Raw genomic sequence first — 20,132 nt, forward strand, 5'->3', positions numbered from 1 at the left:
CACATTCAGGCTGCATATAAATAGAGGAAATTTGCATGGATGACCATTGAGGGGCCTGATAATACAGGGCCTGATCCAAAGCCCATTTAAGACAATGGGAGTCTTTCACAATACATTCCGAACAAAGCTCTAGAGCAAGGATAGGGAACCCTTGGCACGCAGCTCACCAGGGTGAGCCCCCTGGCAGGCCGGAATGGTTTGTTTACCTGCCGCGTCCGCAGGTTCGGCCGATCGCAGCTCCCACCGGCCGCGGTTTGCCGCTCCAGGCCAATGGGGGCTGCGGGAAGCGGCACAGGCCGAGGGATGTGCTGGCCGCCACTTCATGCAGCCCCCATTGGTCTGGAGCGGTGAACCGCAGCCAGTGGGAGCCGCGATCGGCCAAACCTGCGGACGCGGCAGGTAAACAAACCAGCCGGGCCCGCCAGGGTGCTTACCCTGGCAAGCTGCGTGCCAAAGGTTGCCTATCCCTGCTCTAGAGACTTTGGAGGGGCTGGCATCCTGTCCAAGAAGCCCCCCCTCCCCATCACCACTGTAGGAACCACAGCCCTGCACAGACTCTGATGTTCAGAAAACTATGTAGGGCTTCTTTTCTCTCCCCTCCACACTCCCTCAGCCCAGGATCCTGGATAGAGGAGGAGGGATATGGGGGAACGAGAAAAACAGGGGAAGACAAGTATCAATGAACAGACCAGATTGGCTGTAGGGAATGGGCAGATTGGGGAGAAATGACTTAGAACAGCAGGCAAGAATAATGTATATACACTGAAAATTGAATAAGTAAGTTTTGATTTTACAATAAAAAAGGAGTTTGCTAGCTCCTGGAACTCTGGACGGAGCCTCTGGGGAGTCCTACTCTATGGACTACACAACAATGGCTATCAAAGCCTTCTGACATCATTTCCCAGCATGCTTGGAGTCAGGGGTGGGAATACCCTGACTCAGAGACAAAGAGAGTAAAGTTTAAGTTTTTGAGCTTTGAGTGTGGGAGCTGAGAGAGATGCAAAACCGCAGAGGGCGTCTGAATCATTCACCACACCTCAGGGAAGGGGTTACATAAGATTGCCTAGGTAGAGAAATAGTTGGGTGTAGGCTACTCTATTTTAAAAAAGGAATCCATTATGATGTGTGCCAGCCATCATCTTGATCACTTTGCCTATATGTTGCATTCTGTTGTTCTTCCCTTTGTCTTTCTTTAGACTGGAAGATCTTTAGGCACAGGCTGTGTCTTCTTTGAGCCTGTACAGCAACTGGCACAATGGGTCTTTGATCCTGATTGGGATCTTTAAGTAGTACCCTGGTACAAATGATAATAGGAAAAATCAATACTCCATCTTCAGTTGTGGGATTGCTCCTTCAGTTTTTGTCCTGTCCTCCTCAATGCTGATATTTTCCATTCTTTTCTTTTTCTTCATACAAACATTTCCAGTCTGGCATAATTTTCCTAATTGCACATTGAAGGATCACCTGCTTAAGAGGTCCATATTCATTACTATAAAAAACAATACGCTTGCCAAATCATTAAGAAGCAGTCTGGCTAATAATAATGATCAGTATTTGGCTATAAATACATCTCAGTATGCTTAATTCAGTGTCCTACTCAAATACCAAAGATGGAGAATTTAAATTTTAAACACACATTACTTGAACATAGTATTATTGCATTGGTCTTACTACAGTCTTTAAAGGGCAGTAATTTCATGCTAAAGCACGTTGACTTTCTGATAATCTCTTCATGCACAAAAGCAATTCTGAGTATTGTACATTGTTAAATGCTGTAATCTACCTAAACATACAATGAATGACCAAAAATGTAATGGGATTCAGAAGTCCATACCAGAAAAGTGATCGTGATTGGAAAGGCTGTTTAAGTGTGATTAGGCAGTTATGCAATAAGGACTTACAAGAGATATATAGGAAGAGGCACATTCTGTCCACTTCTCTATGGCCAAAACCCAGTAGCAACGTGCTGCAGAATCAGGCTTCACTGGTGCAATCCACATGATGTAATTTGGGAGCGATGATAAGGATTGGTGGGGTAGGAGGTCTGGGGAACAGTGGGATCTCCCACTATAGGAATCCACTGGCTATCATCCCCACACAGCCTGAACTGAGGAGCAGTGAGGGGCTACCGTACCCAATGTAGTTCCAATACTCTCATTAATGCAAGATTGGGCTCCCTATCCTGCTCATCCATTTTTACCATGAACAACATTCCACACACTCATTTTAGAGATGTAGAAACCAGTGTTCACAGTAATTAAGTGATGTGTCCTTGGTTCAGCATCAGAACTAGCATTAAGATCAAGGACTTTTGATTCCCAGTCTTATGACCAATAGTTCAGTGCCTCTCCCTGGGAAAGACTCTTACCCATCTGTACTGTAATCATATTTAAGTTGTAAATGAGGCTCTCAATATCCATAGCTACAGGTAGGTAAATGTTATTACGCAGTTTTGTAAAGAGAGGCCAGTGACCTCAATGATAAGGAAATACAGTAGATATGTGTCATCAATTCAAGGTCTAGATCTGTCTGGGAGAATATAATACTTTACATTTAATTGTGCATTCTATCAAAGCCTCTCAAAGTGTTTTACAAACATCAATTAATTAAAACACAAAATAACCCTGTGACAAGTATTATTATCCCAATTTTACAAACGGGGAAAATGAGTCACGGACAGATTAAGTGTGTGATAATGGGCAACACAAGTATTCACGTCAACTATATTTGCAACCCCTTTGTGTTTATGTCTGGTGTGAATTCAAGTTTGTGATCTTTACTAGCATGAATACATGGGAACTGCAAATTTTAAGTTTGCCTATTCAGCACAAGTCATTTTCAAAAATCCATATATTTTCAGACTGTAGGTTGCATGATTTGGAATTTGCACCATTTTCATTAGTTTCAGAGTCAGCCAATCAGGAAACAGACACAAAACCAAGTGGCCAATACAGATGAAATATTTAAGTTTTAGGATTGAATATTTTGCAATGAACTGCTCACAAGCAAGTCATATAGGAAAAATTAGTTTGCACTGAAGTTAATTCTGAATAACTAATGTTAGGAAGCCTTACAATTTACTTTTGAACATTTTTCAAACAGAAAAAAAAGGCCAAAATTCAGCAAATAACTAATCTGTTATGATTTTTTGCTCTACTCTCAATAAAACCCAGATATCAGTGATCCAGAGCTCACTGAAGTAAATATAAATGCTTCGTCTGATTTGGCCCTCTTTGCTTTAACCACAAAAGTATTTCATCTCCCTGGGCACAGTCCTGCATTCCTTACTTAAGCAATACTCCCATTCACAGCACAGGATGCAGATGGAAAAACATTAGCATTGTATCCTGCCTTTTTGGATAAACTTACATTTATATACAACATTTTTAAAACGCTCTTTTTTTTTTTTTTTTAAATCCTGGACCGTCTCTGAGGACACTCAAGAAGAGGCAAGAGAATTCTTTCAAGATCTGGAAATACATACCTCACAATAGAGAGTGGCTCAGGTGAAAGAAACACGTGCAGTGGCAATATGTAAATGAGCACTCCCAACACGGCTTTGTAGAACTGAAGTGCTGAAGGGAGATCCCATTAAAGAGGGAAAAAATAAAGAGCAGGATCATGAACTCTGTCAGTTCAGTGGGACGGTCCATGTATGACATGGAGGAGCTCAGGGATAAGTGTACTAACCTCTGTGGAACAAAGCAACTGGAATGTGACTATCATGGTAATATAACCTTGTTATAATTGCTCACTGGTGTTGCATAGATTGTTATAGAAGAAATCTGTAGTAATGTGTTCTCACTGTGATTTGAAAGCTTGTAAGTGTTTTGTTCCCTCTAACACTGATATGAGGCTATAACCCACAGCCTAGAAAAACTAAGAAGTTTACAAACCCATCTGAAAGCCCAAATCAATAATACAAGTCAAAAATGAGATTGATCATTGTTGAAGGAGATCCCTTCTTACATGATAAATTTAAATAATTAATGTTAAAAGAGTGATTAGCTCCTCCCAGTCTCATCACACTGAAGTTGATCAATTGATGTAATTAAAGATGCAAATGTAAGGGATATTTTTAGTTAGTCATAGGTACTGCCTCATTGCTAGAAGTCATTTTCTTCCTGCTTTGAAGAAGCTCCTGGCTCCCCTGTGATTTAGAATACCGACAGAAATAAAGGAATTATAGAGGTTTGGCCTTGATATACAAGCCTATTAAAATCCCTGAGGTGAGACACTGAGCTAAAGACTACTCTTCCAAAACAGGCTGCACAGGACCATTAAGCAGTGCAGTAATAGCTTGGAATAGGTTCCTGTAGTACAGGATGAAGCTGTAGTAGGTGTGCTGGAAAGAACTGCTCTATTATAGAAGGTTGAATAAAACATGGGACACGGCAGGCATTTCAAGATGTTGAAGTATTGGCGTTGTGACTGACTATGTATCAATCATTCCTTACCTAAGAGATTAGAACATAATGAAAGTTAGGAAACAACGAAGTCTGAAGGAGTTTGTTTGTCCAAATAGATCCTTTTATGGTTGATGGTCAAACAAGGGAAAGAACCAAATGGATCACTGCAGAGGATCTATCTAGCAACATTCAACGTATAATATTAATATTACTAAAACAACACCCCCTTAATATCTTGTGCAAGCTACCCAATATTGAGTGGGGTACGCACTAGTGCCAGTACGCAGAGCTTTGACTACGCCCCTACAAACACACCAGACAGTAGATCTGAGCCAGCACAGAGGAGGAAATAATCTGTGCCAAGGATAGAAGTGATATGGTTCCTTAACTTCCTTCCCCAAGGCGGCAAGGGAGCATGGCAGAAAACAGAGTTGAGAGTGTGACTCTCCAAGTCCTAATTTGGCTTCTCGTCAAGGCACACCATAATTACAAGCCACAATCTGTTCTAACCCATGATTGAACTGAATCCCTTGAACGTTAATGCACGTGGTAAGTTTTCTTCATATGAGTAGTCCCCCTGAAGAAAACAGGACTACTCAGATAAGTAGAGATAAGCATGTGTGTAAGTTTTTGCAGCATCTACATTTAAAGCAAGTACATCTGGTAACTTGAGAGAAAAGTCAAGGGAATCACATTGTAAGTATTTAACGTTTTGGAATAACTGTATATTATGACCACTCCCAAAGCTAAATCTAGTCAAAATGCTGTGTGATTGATCACCAGAGTCACATGGTATTCTTCCTGTTCCCTCATTCGACAACTGAAACTTTTAAAACAGGAGAGTGATTAATGAGAAATAGTGAACAATGTGCTTCAGATTTGGATTTTCAAATGAATTAAAATTTGGGCTCACATTTATGAAACGTATGAGTTATTGCCCAATAATAACCCACTAACAACAGCAAATCATTCACCATATTTTTGCAGTAGATGATCAACCTTTTCCACCATGTTGGCCCCTTACATATGAGCCCCTTTCGGTATGTTTTTTAGCATATCATAGCCTCTTTTGTCAGGTCTTTTTTTCATTAACAATTACCATATAATAAACTATTTTATTGGTTTTGCTTACCACATGTATTTCTGAAAACAAAAACAATAAATGGCAGTAAAAGACAATAAAATATACAACACTGGTTTTTTATTACAAACAAGCCAATACCGTACACTGCAGCATATTTTGCAGCTCAATGCACCAGACTTACTGTCCAGGTGACTGTTCCCTGCTGTAAATTGCAGGGCTATGGCTCTTTTCCACCACACTCTAAAACTTCTTTCAGCTGATGTGCCCTAAAACAAGTCTAGTCCTTGGCCAAATTTACGGGAAGGATAAAGGTTGGCAGTTTTATGCAGAGGCATTTTTTAACTTTGCTTGCCATGCTGGAAGCACACTCAGACTTTGCACTGGAAAGAAGCAGCTTTAACCACTCCACATAGTCCTTGCAGAAACTACTCTGTGCTTTCTAAAATAAATTAGAGTAGATTAGATTGATCATAATGGATCATATTACGGTAGAAACCTGATCCATTATGTGGACTGTTTGCTAACTTGAAGAATATGAAATAAGAATTCTGCAGTTATCTGGACAATTGTTATTTCAAAGCATTGGAAAGCAAAAAAAAAAAAAAAAAAGAGTCCTAGGTTTGCTCTGAACGGTATTTAGAAGCCAATGAAGTTGCACTGACCTTTAATACTCATTGTCTTTGGTCATTCCCCAGTATTTTACATCCAGAAAGTTACCCATTTGGTTTTGAAATCTGAACACAGCTGTTGGAGTACCCAGAGATAGGGGTTCTAGTGCGGCTGCACTAGATGTACATCCCTCTATACCACCTTTTACACAGGCCAATTTGTTGAAATATGCTTCTTTAAAGGGAGGAAGTGTCCTCTGGTGGTTGGAGGGGTGGCTGAGTCTCTGGATTCTTGGGTTCTGTTACTGATTCAGTGTGTGATTTTTGTCCAGTCACTGATCATTTCTGGACCTCAGATTCCCCATATGTGAAATATGTATAGTAATACTTACCTACACACCAACCAGTGTTGTGAGGCCCCATTCATTAATAATTATAATGTAATTGGAGGCCCTATATGCTACATAACTATAATATGCCAAGTATTGTATTTATTATTTTATACTTCATCTACACACATGGTTATTTCCTGAAATAGTCTTCAGTTCTGTGCACTGCAAATGAAGTGGCAACAGATTGCTGGAATAATTTCACACCCAAGAGAAGACAGGTTCTCTTAATACATCTCTAATCTTTTCAGCAACACTCTGGGCCAAAGAGATATGTCCTATCTATTCTCTGACAAATACATTGTCGTAACAAATTTAAAACAACCCTTCTTGGGTGCCTCCCTACCACAAGATTCAAGCTGAGATGACCAATTTACATGAGTAAAATCAGTATTACAATCTAGGTAAGAGGAACCCCTCTACACATCCTAGCTATGTCACATCAACATTTACATCTCAGCACATTTCAAGCAATGTAGCTGGTTCTAATTATATCTTTTCTTGTTCACTATCTTAAAAATTAGAAGCCATACAATATTTCCTCATAAAGGTAGTAATGTAGCTTCCGGAAAAAATGACAAATTGCATTCCCCTGTGAGCTGACAAAAGCAATTTCTTTCACTGTTGTCTGTGACATACTCTGTGAAGCAAAGAACTAGCTTCAATTTTTCCCTCTGCACCATGCTGAAATTCACTTCCTCCTATATAGCTGCAGTGTATTGTGAACACAAACACTTATCCACAAGTCACAGGATTAAGATCAACAATCCATTTTACACAGGCCATCAAAGGGCCTTCAAGCAATATGACATTATCTCACTGTCTATCTGGCCATTTGCCAGAGTCAGCATAGTGCACTTTTTGGAAGAGACAAGACCAAGTCACAAAGTCCATGTGTGGATCTGAACATCTCCAAAGTCTGGGGTTATGGTTTAGGCCCACCTTTGTTTTCTGAAACTTGGTTATCCAGGGATTAGCTTATTTTTGTTAGTCAATGCCAGGTTTACATCTTGTTCAACTCCCCCCCCCCCCCCCCACTGGATGAGTTTGCTATGCTCATTTATTTAATATATTTAAATTTGTACTCCACAATAAAAAGGGGCACTTATCCAGTGCTCCAGGGGCCCTGGCCATGAATTACTAACATAGAAATAATATGAAGCAGGCAGCAGAACACGTAACTCTCACTCCACCCACAAGAGATCAGCTCCCTCAAACCCCACCCTAACAGCAATCTGCCCAAACAGATGCACTTTACAGAGAGTCCTGAACTGTTCCAGAGCTGAAGGCCCCTCATGTAGACTGCTGTACTGCCAGTCCCCTCTTTTTTTAATTGAGGGGGAGTCCAGCTCGAACACCTCTGCCAATCACAACTATGGCAGTACAGTGCGGGGAGAAATGGGGGTCTCTCAGGTAGGAAGGTTCCAAGACATTTGGGGGGTTTATAGGTCAAAATAAACACCTTAAATTCAATCCAGAAATAATAAGGGAGCCCGTAGAAATCACAGAGCACCAGTGACAGGTGCTGCCACTGAGAAGCACTGCTGAATACCAGCCAATCCTCACAGTGCCACGATTACGCAGCAGGGTATCCTCGCTGCACAGCTCTTTACAAAACTTCAAGTAAAGTACTGAGAGTTCTGTCAATAAGTGGAGAAATTCTCAAGGGCAAAAGTGTCACTGAAGTCAACTTAAATCAAACGAGTGATAACTCCATCGGGAGAAGAGGAGACATCAGTCACCAGTGTGCTTGCTTAATATGCCCTGTTTTGGGATATTGTTTCAGTCAGTCACTCTCTTCATCTGCATAGCAGCCAGGAAGATGAACTCTTAGCAGATTAAAGCTATGGACCATTGAAAACAGTCTCTAACAAGAATATTTAACAAGTATCTTTAAGGCTGATGATTTATCACTTGTGCCCTTTTTATACAGATACCTGGTTAAAAGTATCAGATTAATAGTGCTGGAAATAGGAGACTAAAACTCTACATCCCCAGAACAGGCAGAGCATCAAACTTCAATTATGCAACATCCCACCCAAATATGCCTCACTCAAGTCTAGAGGGGCAACTTTCATCAGTGAAAGGGTCGTTCCTTTTCCACGCTCTTTTGATGATTGGCCTTTTCCCCCCCCCTTCTAATTTTTCATTTGTGCAACAAATAGTACTTAGCTTTTCTATAGCCCTTTTAATCCATATATTTCACAGTATTTTGGCATCACATCCCCATTTTCCAGATGGGGAAACCCAGGCACAGAGCTATGACATGACTTGCCCAAAGTTAGTTGAGTCGTCTGTAGCAGAGCCAGAAATAGAACTTACGTCGCCTGAGCCAGTTCCCTATTCCCTAGACCATACTGCCTCCAAAGGTAAGGACAAAACCAAATAGATAAGAGAAAAAAACATTTTTCTGGCCCTGTAACCTTGCTCCCTTCAAGTCTATTCCGAATGCTGGTGCTAAAAGCATCTCCTTGGCTCGTCACTCTGATCATGTCGAACTCCTCTTTGAGTCCTTCCCTGGCTCCTGCTTCATCTCCACATCAAATACAAGCATACTTCTAGTCTTCACCTTCATGGAGAAAAAAATCCTTCAGAAAATCTCAAAAGCCCCTATTTTATCCTCCTTCAAATCCCTCCTACGACTCGCTTCTTCTGTAGCGCCTACAAAACCCAGACTTGACCATAGCTGGGCAGGTGACAAGATTTGACTGATCCTGTCCTTTCTTTCCTTTTTCTTTCCTTTACCCCTATTAAAAAATGTAATCTGTGTAACTAAAATGGCTAAGTAGATTCATTTGTTCATACAGTGCATTGCACATTCATTATCCCTCTCCTGTTTATCTCTTTAGATCATAAGCCTTGCAGGTCAGGAATTATCTCTTTTTTATGTTTGTACCTGCACATTGGAGTCCCAATCCTGACTCATAATAATTAATATGAAGAATGAATACAATATGAAGAATGAATAATAATAATGAAGAATTGTAGCGGGGCAGTCACTCTGCTCCTGCCAGGAAGGGGGTAAAGGCAGGAGGTAGGCTGGGTAAGGAGGCAGCCCAGCTCTGGCCACACCCAATCAGGCCACAGCTGGCCCTGATATAAGGGCTAAGGATAGAGTTGAGTGAGTCTCACTCCAGCCTTGGAGTGGGAAGGACCTAGCTGCCTGGGAGCACAGGGTACCTGACACAGAGCAGTGCTGCGGAAGGGCAAGAGGAGCTGGGGAGCTCCAGTCTGGCAACTCCCCAGGCTGAGGCCTTGTTAAAGGCCTAAGGAGGCACTGGGGCTGCAGAGGTGCAGCCGGGGATGGGCAGAGGCAGCTGGTCCAACCCTCTTGCTAATGATGAATGGCCATGACAGACTGAAGTTTTCCTTAGAGAAAGGGGACTAGATGACGACTGGCGGTAGCCACTGAGGCAAGGTGGGCATAGGGGGAGGGGGTTTCCCTTGGAAGGGAGACCCAGACTGTGGGGGCTCTGCAGTGGGTAGCACCCCAAGGGAAAAGAGCACCGGGGGTCCGGGAGGGGGTTTCTTTATTTTTTTTCACTGAAGTAGCCCGTAATTTAGGATGATTTGACAGAGTCTTGGAAGTAACTACAATGACTGTTTTTGATAAAAAGCAAGAAATGGGGCTGACATTTAATCTTATTTCATTTCCTAGCATGACAGTATTTGTCGCCTGCACAACTTCAGGTGTGTACCCAAGTGAGGTTAATTTAGTTAAGTTGGTTCTGTTGACTCTAGGAAAGTTTAGGGTCATCGGTTTTAGAGTGTGGGGACCAATCACCAAGTTTTGTGTTTGGCAGCTCAGAGTTTTCAGATTGTTTAGGTCACAAGGTACAAATAAATATCTTTTACATCTTTTTAAAATTCTGCATGAATTTTAATTTAAATGTATAGTTCATTACATTCCTACTTACATGGGATGTAAGTCATTCATGGAGAGGACCCTTTAGAAAGGAAAATTAAAGCAAAAACTCTCATTACACAGTACAGTGAAAATGAAAGTCTTTCTAGTGCTGAATAATGATTTAGAAGCATCTACCACCTTTATTTATCCTGTACCTTTCCTCCTGGATATACCTCTGATTCACTTTCATTCATGAGCTCCTCCAGAAATTTAACAGCTACTGAATTTGACTTGAAGATCAAATAATCATCATAATAAATATTGAGGTATCATCAAAGTACAAGACAGAAAACCACCTAGGGCGACAGTGGCTCTTTTAAAGCCAGAACTGATGTCTCAAGAGCAACACCAGTTTTCCAGACCGGGTGGTTCACTTGTTCCTTTTCGTCCCACCTTTCTGATTTGATTTTATACCTATTACTAGCTGCCTACTGCTTCATAACTACAGCATCTTCCCTCATAGACACCTGTGCAGCCCTGTAAAAGTGAAGTAGAATTAAATCTAATGTCCCTAAGTCTGTACCCAGCAGTAGCTTTGTAAACCCAGAGTAGCTCAATTCATTCAATGGAGTTACACTCACTTCGGCTGAAGAGACCATTTTTACTACCAGCAGAAATACTACTGATTTTTTTATTGATAGATAAGATCTTCATTTTTCCTGTGATATTGTGATTCTCCTCCCCTCCTTGGTCTATTTCTCTCATCCTATACTTCTTTCTCCCCTCTGTCCCCCTCTTCTTCTCCCTTTGTTTTCTCTTTGCTTCACTCCTACTTAACTTTATACTGTGGGGGATCCCAAGGGTGTCTGTACTTGTTCTGAGTTAGGAAAGATCTTCACCCACTATTATAAATCAGCTTAGTGTACATGTCAATTTTGCCTCCCCATTTTCAGATTCACCGCCCTCCTCTGCATTTAACTTTCCCCTTTTCTTTTCTCTATATTTGTGCATCCACGTTTTCTTACTCACACGCACTTTTCTCAGGCGAATAGAAAAGTAACAGAGAGAAGACATGCATCAGATTCTGTATGAGCTTTAAGATGCTAACATTCAGCACATTAATAATACTTGTGAGTGCGCAGTAGGATGGCATCTAAGTCTCTCAGCCTGTCATTTGAGCGTGAAACACCTATGCAGACACCTTTCCCAGTTTAGACAAGCTGGGAGGGAGGATGCCTTCAATTCCATATTTCCATGCAGACCAAAAGCGTCAGATCATTACATATTGCTAATGAACATCTTAACCTTTCTCTTAACACCAAACAGAGGGGAAAGGACATTACCATGCTGGCCACTCCGCACCACATTAACGCTTTAATAATACTTTGTATTATATGAAAGCAAATTTTTCTTTGTCTTGCATTAAATGATAATTGATATTAATGTCGGATTCATATCTCTGAGGAAGTGTCAATGAAAAAGAACAAGAGTGAGACTGGCGATATAATTTACACAGACTGCAATAAGGCTGTTAAAACAGCATGGCTGGTGAAATAATCAATTGGACTAGGAACTGTCCAAGGAACAGAGGCCTGGATGTGATGGTACAAGGTAAAAGATGAGCAAGGAGTTCAAAAACAATTGGGGGGTTGCAGAGATTAATAGAGAGGTAGGGCAGATTTTTCATGCTCACTTGATGGCCTCAGAAAGGTAATATGCATTAAGGTCTGAACATTTGCAGACGATGGACGATGCAGAAAGTGAGAACAAGCAGATTTACTTGATACCACTGAGAGAGGGGAACTAATGGAGGGATTCAGTGAGAAGGGGTGATGTGGTCATATTGCAAGGTGAACGTTGTGCATTTTGTGTGAACTGAATAAGTGGAGCTGTGTATTAGGATATCCAGAGAGGAGGCTTCAGTTATCAGGATGAGAAACAAGGAGGGCCTGGATGACAGTTGTAGTTGCATGGGCAGAGAGAAAAGACCAGATCTAATAAACATGATTATGAAGGAAGAAGCAGCAAGAATTGGACATAGGGAGGATGTGAGGGGGAGGAAACAAGGGGAGCTGAAGGCAGGTTGCAGGTCTGAGTAACTACGTGGTGGGGTCATCAATAGTCACAGAGAAGTCAGTGCTAGGGAGGGGTTAAGAGGAAAGATGGGGAGTTCAATTTTAGCCAGGATAAATGTAATCTGACAGTGCGACATCCTAGATGATGTTTCTAAGAAACAGGCTGAGATGTGAGGTTGAATGGAGGGAGATAGGTTAGGAGTGGCAAGGTAGATTTGCAAGTTGAAATCACAGAGATGGTAGCTGAATCCAGAGGTAGCCCAGATGCATGGGTTTTAGACACCAGGGTGACAGACAAATAAAAATTAAGGACATAATGTAGCCCAGGGGCAGGCAACCTATGGCACACGGCGGCACGCAAGCTGACTTTCAGTGGCACTCCCACTGCCCGGGTCCTGGCTACCGGTCCGGGGGGCTCTGCATTTTAATTTAATTTTAAATGAAGCTTCTTAAACATTTTAAAACCCTTATTTACTTTACATACAACAATAGTTTAGTTATATATTATAGACTTACAGAAAGAGACCTTCTAAAAACATTAAAATGTATTACTGGCACACAAAACCTTAAATTAGAGTGAATAAATGAAGACTCGGCACACCACTTCTGAAAGGTTGCCGACCCCTGATGTAGCCACACAATTGTTAGTACCTTGTAATGGAAGCTGTGCTTTAGTGGTACGAAAGAACTAAGGAGCAAGGTCCTTCTGCCATTTATACAAGGAAGACTGGGATCTGAGGCGGTAGAGACAGACAGAATCTCTGCTCTAAAGAAAAGGTCCCAGTTTATCCCCATTTTTCTAGTAGTTGGATAATGAGTAGCTACCAAAGGAAGAGGATGGTACACTAAAGACACATCCGACTGAATAAGGACCAGAAGAAACTCTGTAGCTTGCAATCAGCAGGTCAGTGACATGATCACCCAAACTCAAAAGGGTCTTACCTATTCTTTCCAGTAGAAGGCGACAGTGCAGACACACTAGGGGAGGATAAACACACACACACACACACACCGAGTGTATTGTTATACTGATAGTGAACCATACTGCCTGTGTGCTTTCCCAAGCTTGTAATGAGACTGGCAGGTCACTGGATCAGCCTGATGCCTAAGGGTTAATGCTCTGCACATGACAAATCTATGCTCAATTCCCAAATCCTGACTCTCACTCCTAGGGCCAGAAGAGGATGGGGTCGCTGTGGAGCCAGTGCCTGCGGAAGCCCTTAGAAGACAATGAGCATGGTAGAATTCAAAAAGTCTTAATGTAAGCTGTCCTAATTTATTAACAAGAGACTGATAATATCTGACAAATGACTGGAGATAAATTGTTAAGCAAAATGCAAATATGCCAGCAGCAGAAATGGAAAATTATAATAAAAGCGTTTATGACTGCAGGAAAATTCAAAGCTAATTTGTCCATTCAACTAAACCTTCAGTGTCATTGTGTTAGCTATGTCAGAATGTTACATCAGTTAACATTCTAATTAGATCATTGTGGAGTGGTGTACATTGTAGATATTAGCTTAGATAGGGTAAAGAAACTGCACAGGTTAGAAGGCTGGTGTCTAGTTCCTGCTGGGCAATGTTGATTTAGACTGTCTCTTCCTTTAATGGACCCATCTTCTCTCCCATGCCCAATGGGAAACTTATATACTATACATCAACTCATCTCTTTGGCACTAAACAGCTAATACAGCTGATGTGGATATGATTTGCTCATTGCACATCTGTGACTCTAGAATTGCATCTGTAATATTCTTACTTTCAGCTATTATAGTTCAGATTTAAAGCCCTGTATCCCTCATGTAGACATGTGCAAAGGATACACAAGGCATGATCAGAAGTTAAATCCTAAAGTCAGTAGAAATAGGTTACAATATTTTAGCTGCTTTCTCCCACAAAGCTCTTCACCGTATCTAATCATTTCATTTTCAAGGTAAGATCAAATTGATATGGGCCTAAGATTTGTGACAGACTTTTTGGAATAATTTGCACTTATGGACAAATCTTAGCCCGTCCTTTGAGGGTGAGGAGAGCCCTCTTTTAACAGAACTAGTGTGTTTCCACTGAGCAAAGAGTGGGGAAAGGATTTGAAAAGGCTTAGGGGAGCAGTGACCAGCAATAGTTCTGCTGAGTCACTTGTTGTCTAATTACCAGAGCATCTAAGCCATCGAGAGAGACTTTAAAGTATAGGAACAGTTAAACTTCATCAGTTACCAATAAAATGTGATCAAATATACAGCACACTACCGTTCATTGTTCAATGCTCAGCACACCTTCAATCAATCCTGTCAGTATAGCTTAGGAACTTCATGTTCATGAGCAAACTCTTAAGCAGACTCACAATTAAGAGAATGGATATTTAGAGACCCATCCTCAGCTTGTGTAAATCAGCACCGTCCGTGGAGCTACCCTAGTTTACACCAGCTGAAGATGTAGCCCGAAATCTCTATTCTCTTAAATGTTATGCTTGTCAAAGTGGATCTCCCCTTTTGTGAGTAGCCCAGACAAAGCATAGCTTTATTAATGACCACCAAGGAACATTATTTAAATATCGATAAAGTCTTATTAATGTTCTTTGAGGCCCAAACTCTCTTAAGATAAAGAGGCTGGAGCAATTATTTCAAGAATTAAGCTTGAACAATTATCAATTGCAATACATACTATTTCTTTTCTCCTCTAAGGGTACGTCTACACTTACCTCCGGGTCCGGCGGCAGGCAATCGATGTTCTGGGATCGATCCCGGAAGTGCTCGCCGCCGACGCCGGTACTCCAGCTCGGCGAGAGGAGTACGCGGCATCGACGGGGGAGCCTCCCTGCCGCGTCTGGACCCGCGGTAAGTTCGGACTAAGGTACTTCGAATTTGCGTACCTTAGTCCGAAGTGGGAGGTTAGTGGGGACCAGGCCTAAGTCAGAATGGCAGTTCCCTCCAGATACAGGTATCTTACCCTCATGGATAGAGACAAGGAACATCACGCCTACCCCAAATAACATGTAGCCTCTTGCTGAGCAGGGAACAGGCAGGAGAGAGTACAAACTAGAGCAACAATATTAAAAAAAAGAGGGCAAAAAATTGTAAATACAGAAAGGAAAAGACAGATGAGAATGGTAAAGAGAAGAGGGAACAGAGGCAGAAAGGGAGAGGAAAGAGATTGGATTGAAAAACAGAATAGTGGCAACTGTGCTGAGACATGGCACAAAGGGGCCAAAGAAGGGAGGTGTCCACCCATCCACCAAGCCATCACAAGAGAGATATCAAAGGCAAGGATTAGGAACCACTGCATTGTACCTTTTATGGCTCTTCACAAGGTTCATGGACACAAATTGTGAATAGAATACTCAGGGCTAATTATTTAGCTTTGATTCAGGTTTGTAGCTAAATATATTTAATTGAGACAGAAGCCTTAGTAATAAATAATGACGCAGAAGGAGTTGAGAAATTAGAAATTCAGCACACATCCTTTCATAAACAGCCTAACTAAAAATAAGTGTCTCTTTCACACACGCACGAGGGTATTTTGTATTCATTTTCATTAGACATATGATGAAAAGTATGATCCATTTTACAGAGAATGAAAGTACCATTCCACCTTGCTCTGTAGAAGTTATTTGGACTGGCTGGGATGAGGAGAGCTGCTTACAGACCATGCTAAAGCATATTATGTTTTCCAATTGGGATACTAAAACACTGTCTTATTATACAGAATTTGCCAATGTTATCTGAGATATCACAATTATTCCTTCGTCTAGGTGACAAGAAACCTTGAGGTATCTCCTATACCACTAGAGCTGGATGAACTATTTCAGAAGATATTATCCATTGCATTTAGCCCGTTTCTATGTTTGTGAATTGTCTGCAGAGAGGTGACAATTTCCACACATTAATTCCTCAGCCATCAAGAGAGACTTTAAAGTATAGGAACAGTTAACTTCATCAGTCAAGATTTGTTGATGAAAGTTTTACATGAACGTATTTCAGTCTATAGGTTGCTCACAAACTCTTTGCTGAGAGCATTGCTTCAAGTCTTTCATATTTACAACTGTAAAGTTAACCTGCATGGATTGGACAGAGAGGTAACATGGTGGGGTTTTGTTCCCCAATTAGATGAGGAGACATTACACCAGCTGAGAATTTCCAGAGCTCAGCAGTACTCCATCTACAACCTAGTTCCAGCCAGGCCCAAATACAGGCCCTTTGCTGGGGGCTCTGTCATTCAGTGTTTCCTCATGCTGGGGGAATTCTTAGATGGCTCAATTTGCCAGCTGTGTGGCTCCTTTGTGTTGCTGTGGTGATCAAGAACTGGCTCAGGATCACTAAGCAGCAGCTACAGCAAGGCTGCCATTTTAGTGAGAAGCTGAAGAGCTGGCCAATAAAAGTAGCGAAGACTCAGACTTTCCCTCTCCACTTAAATGTTCCTCGTTTTCCTCAGTCATTTCAACATATTAAATAATCCCTTCTGCTCATTATAGGGGGTGGGTGGGTGTATGTATAAGTGTGAAAAAATGCCATACAAAATTGCTTTTGCTGTCTTATAAATCGGCTGAGAGAACTGCTAACCTGATGGGCTACAGTAGCTGAGAAGTATGTTGTAAAAGCTTTATATTCAAATGAGGAAACAGTAAAATATTACACAAGCTGTTTGCTTGCAGTTCATGTAAACGAAAGAGAGCTTGAGCTAACCTTTGCAGATGAGAAAACAGAGAATAAATAGATCATCATCCCCTGAAGAAAGTGTTCTGCCAGCTATGGTGGATTTATGAATTCACATTGAGGAACATCTCTATATGGGGCTGAACTGTCTAGTCGTTTTAAAGATAAATATTACAGATGAGTGAATAATTCACTCATACAAATGTCTGGAAAAAAAACTAAATGGAGTGTGAGTACAGGTGATGTGAAATTGTAATGGTTATTCCAAGCCATATTTGCAAATAAATTTTTCTAGTATTCACTCAGCCCTTCTCAGTAGGCACAGAAACCTTTTAAATCACCCAAAATGGGAACAGGTGTGATTCTCCCAATGTTAGCATTCATATTGGAAAAAGTTTGTTAATTTGGTCATCATTATGAATATAGAGCATAGTGCAGCATATGGGAGCTGATACTGATCTTCCTAGAGGTAAATTAATCACTATATTCCCCATAACACCTTCAATGTCAACCCCTTTTTTACAATCACAATGCAATATACATTGGTTTATAATTCAGGCAAAAAAGGGTATCTGTAACAGGGCTGTTACACTGCCAAGAACTCTGCGCATTGTTTCTTCAAAAGGCAAGAAATTTTGCAGTTGACTCAAGTGTTAAAATCCTTTTGTACATAAACAGATTAACTTCATAAAAAAGGGGATTATTCAATTTATCATATAATCCCTTCTGTTCATTATAGCATCGCTGGGTATCTGTGTGTAGAAAAGTGTGCCCATTCATGATTGAACACAGACATAAGAACATAATCAGTTACTAAGATAAATAGGTAAAAGGCCATGAAACTCTTGCATACAAAGAGGAGGCCCAGTTTTAAGGTTCAATATTAAACATTAAAAGTTAACATTTACGTTTTCCTCCTGGCTCCCTCTCTTACTGCAGTTCCCTTCTTAGTATATGCACAACGTGCCTCAGGTGGCACGTGACCAGGATTCATCAATGAATTTGGTCCGCTGGTTGGATCATTAGCTTCCGTGGGCTGGGCACTGATGGGGAAAGTGACATGAACGCTTATCCATGCCCCAGACTGTAGCTCCCTACCAAAGCTAGAAACAATTTCTAGATCTTAGGAGTGAAAGAGTAACCTCAATCCTTCATCCTTAGAATTGTCTGTTCATTTTCAGGTATCCTCTGAAATGCTGATATCCTCTTCATGTCTTGTTCCCACCTTTGCCAGCATAGTAACTGAATTGAGAAATGTTATCAGAGTAAATACTGGTGTGTAGTGGCACTGAAGACCAAGAGGAGGAAGCACCATTGTCCTTAATAATTTCATTCTCCTTCAGTTTGATCCCATCCCCTAGCCTCTCCTGTTATGGACTATAAGTCAGGCCCTATTCTGATCAGATCTCAGAAGACTCCCAAACCTCAGTATGGGTTTGATCCCATGAGTTTTACCATTGACTTCAACGGGAGCAGGGACAAACTCAGTAAGCCTTTCTAGCAGCTACCTGTATTTTTATCTCAATCAGAAAAGATGACATGCCAACAAAAGCAAGCCTTGTTCACGACGTAGATCTGCCTTAGCTCTTAGATCCCATTACAAATAGCCACACTCCCACAGAAGTAATTGAAATATTCTACCATAACATAGCACAAATTCTATCAAAAGAAAATGAATCGGGGAAATCGCACAGGGTTTTACTAATTCTCTCTCTCCAAAAATGGAATCATTTTTAGTATGTGATCTATGCATTGATGAATGCTTGCAGCTGGCCCATTAGCAAAGCTCTGCTGGAAATGTCACATTTTATTTTGCCAGCCTCGTTACTTGTTCTTTTCTGTACCATTTGAATTTGTCTTTGCTCTAATTCAAGGCGGAAAGCTCTGAATCAAACTTAGCATTCACTAAGGAATGTTTCCAAGGCAGACCTTGGTAAATATACAGTGTCTCAACTCCTCTCCAACAGCTGTAACCTTTTCAGTTTGAAGTGCTGGCCTTTGATGGCCTCCACTGTTCTTACTCATCGCAATGATCCTTCTGAGGCCTTCTATATGCTAATATCATCAACGGCACTTTTGCAACACCTCCCCCACTATAAGCACAGGTGGTCTTTGCTGTCCTCAATATATACTGAATGCTGAATAAAAATATTTCACTTTCAGTCATGCCAATAAAAGTTACATAGCTACAAATATTTAAATATAATTCTCAACCTTCTCGGTCAGAAGAGAACAGAGATTTACTGAACATTAATGTCTGATTTAGCCAATTTTCCTAAAATTGTATGCCCATATTTTGCATGTTTACTCAAGATAATTAAATCGTTTGCATCTGGTATGCGGGTGCGTATGCACGCGCAAGATCTTAGACATCTGAGCATCAAGTTTTGCTTGCCCCAAACTCACACATGTACAATTTAACAATAATTTGGGGCTGGGGTCTCTATGAAAATTGGCCTATCATGTGCTTTGTCCTGTGTGCAAATATCGGCTGTGACAGTCAGGTTGTGGCCTTGGAAAATTCACTTAACCTGAATGTAGCCCTGATCCAGAACTTTATGAAGTCAATGGAGACTCCCATCGATTCCGTGGACATTGGATCAGACCCTAAATGTCTATCTCACAATCTATAAAATGGGAGTATTGTTATATACGTACATGTAGTGTATAGGAATTGAGTTGTATCTCTTTAAGTGGTGTGTGAGCCCTCTGAAGATCAGGCTAGGGTGACCAGATGTCCCAATTTTATAGAAACAGTCCCAATATTTGGGGCTTTTTTTTTTTTTTAATATGGGCTCCTATTACCCCCCACCCCATCCCAATTTTTCACACTTGCTATGTGGTCAACCTAGATCAGGCTTAGGCAAGCCCAAGTGCAACCTTAAATTATGTCCCATAAACATCATCACTCGTGTCTGATTTATAGTCTTAGTATGAACTGCGTTCCCATAGGCCAATAGAAAATGTGTAACTCTGTGCTCTAAACTACTGTTACCTAGAGCCATAGCATGAATCGCTTATTTCAATCCCTGGGTAAATCTTTCCATCAACCCATTTGTGGCAGGCTGGCA

General features: G+C 41.1%; 1 protein-coding gene across 1 annotated transcript in view; it reads right to left on the reverse strand.

Annotated features, from left to right (window-relative positions):
* The window catches only part of FSTL4 (follistatin like 4), a 540,889-nt gene that overhangs the window by 519,955 nt on the left and 802 nt on the right, over positions 1-20,132 (reverse strand). The gene's annotated exons all lie outside the window — the stretch shown is intronic.

Source organism: Chrysemys picta, chromosome 8 (assembly GCF_011386835.1).
Source record: "Chrysemys picta bellii isolate R12L10 chromosome 8, ASM1138683v2, whole genome shotgun sequence".
Lineage (NCBI taxonomy): Eukaryota > Metazoa > Chordata > Testudines > Emydidae > Chrysemys > Chrysemys picta.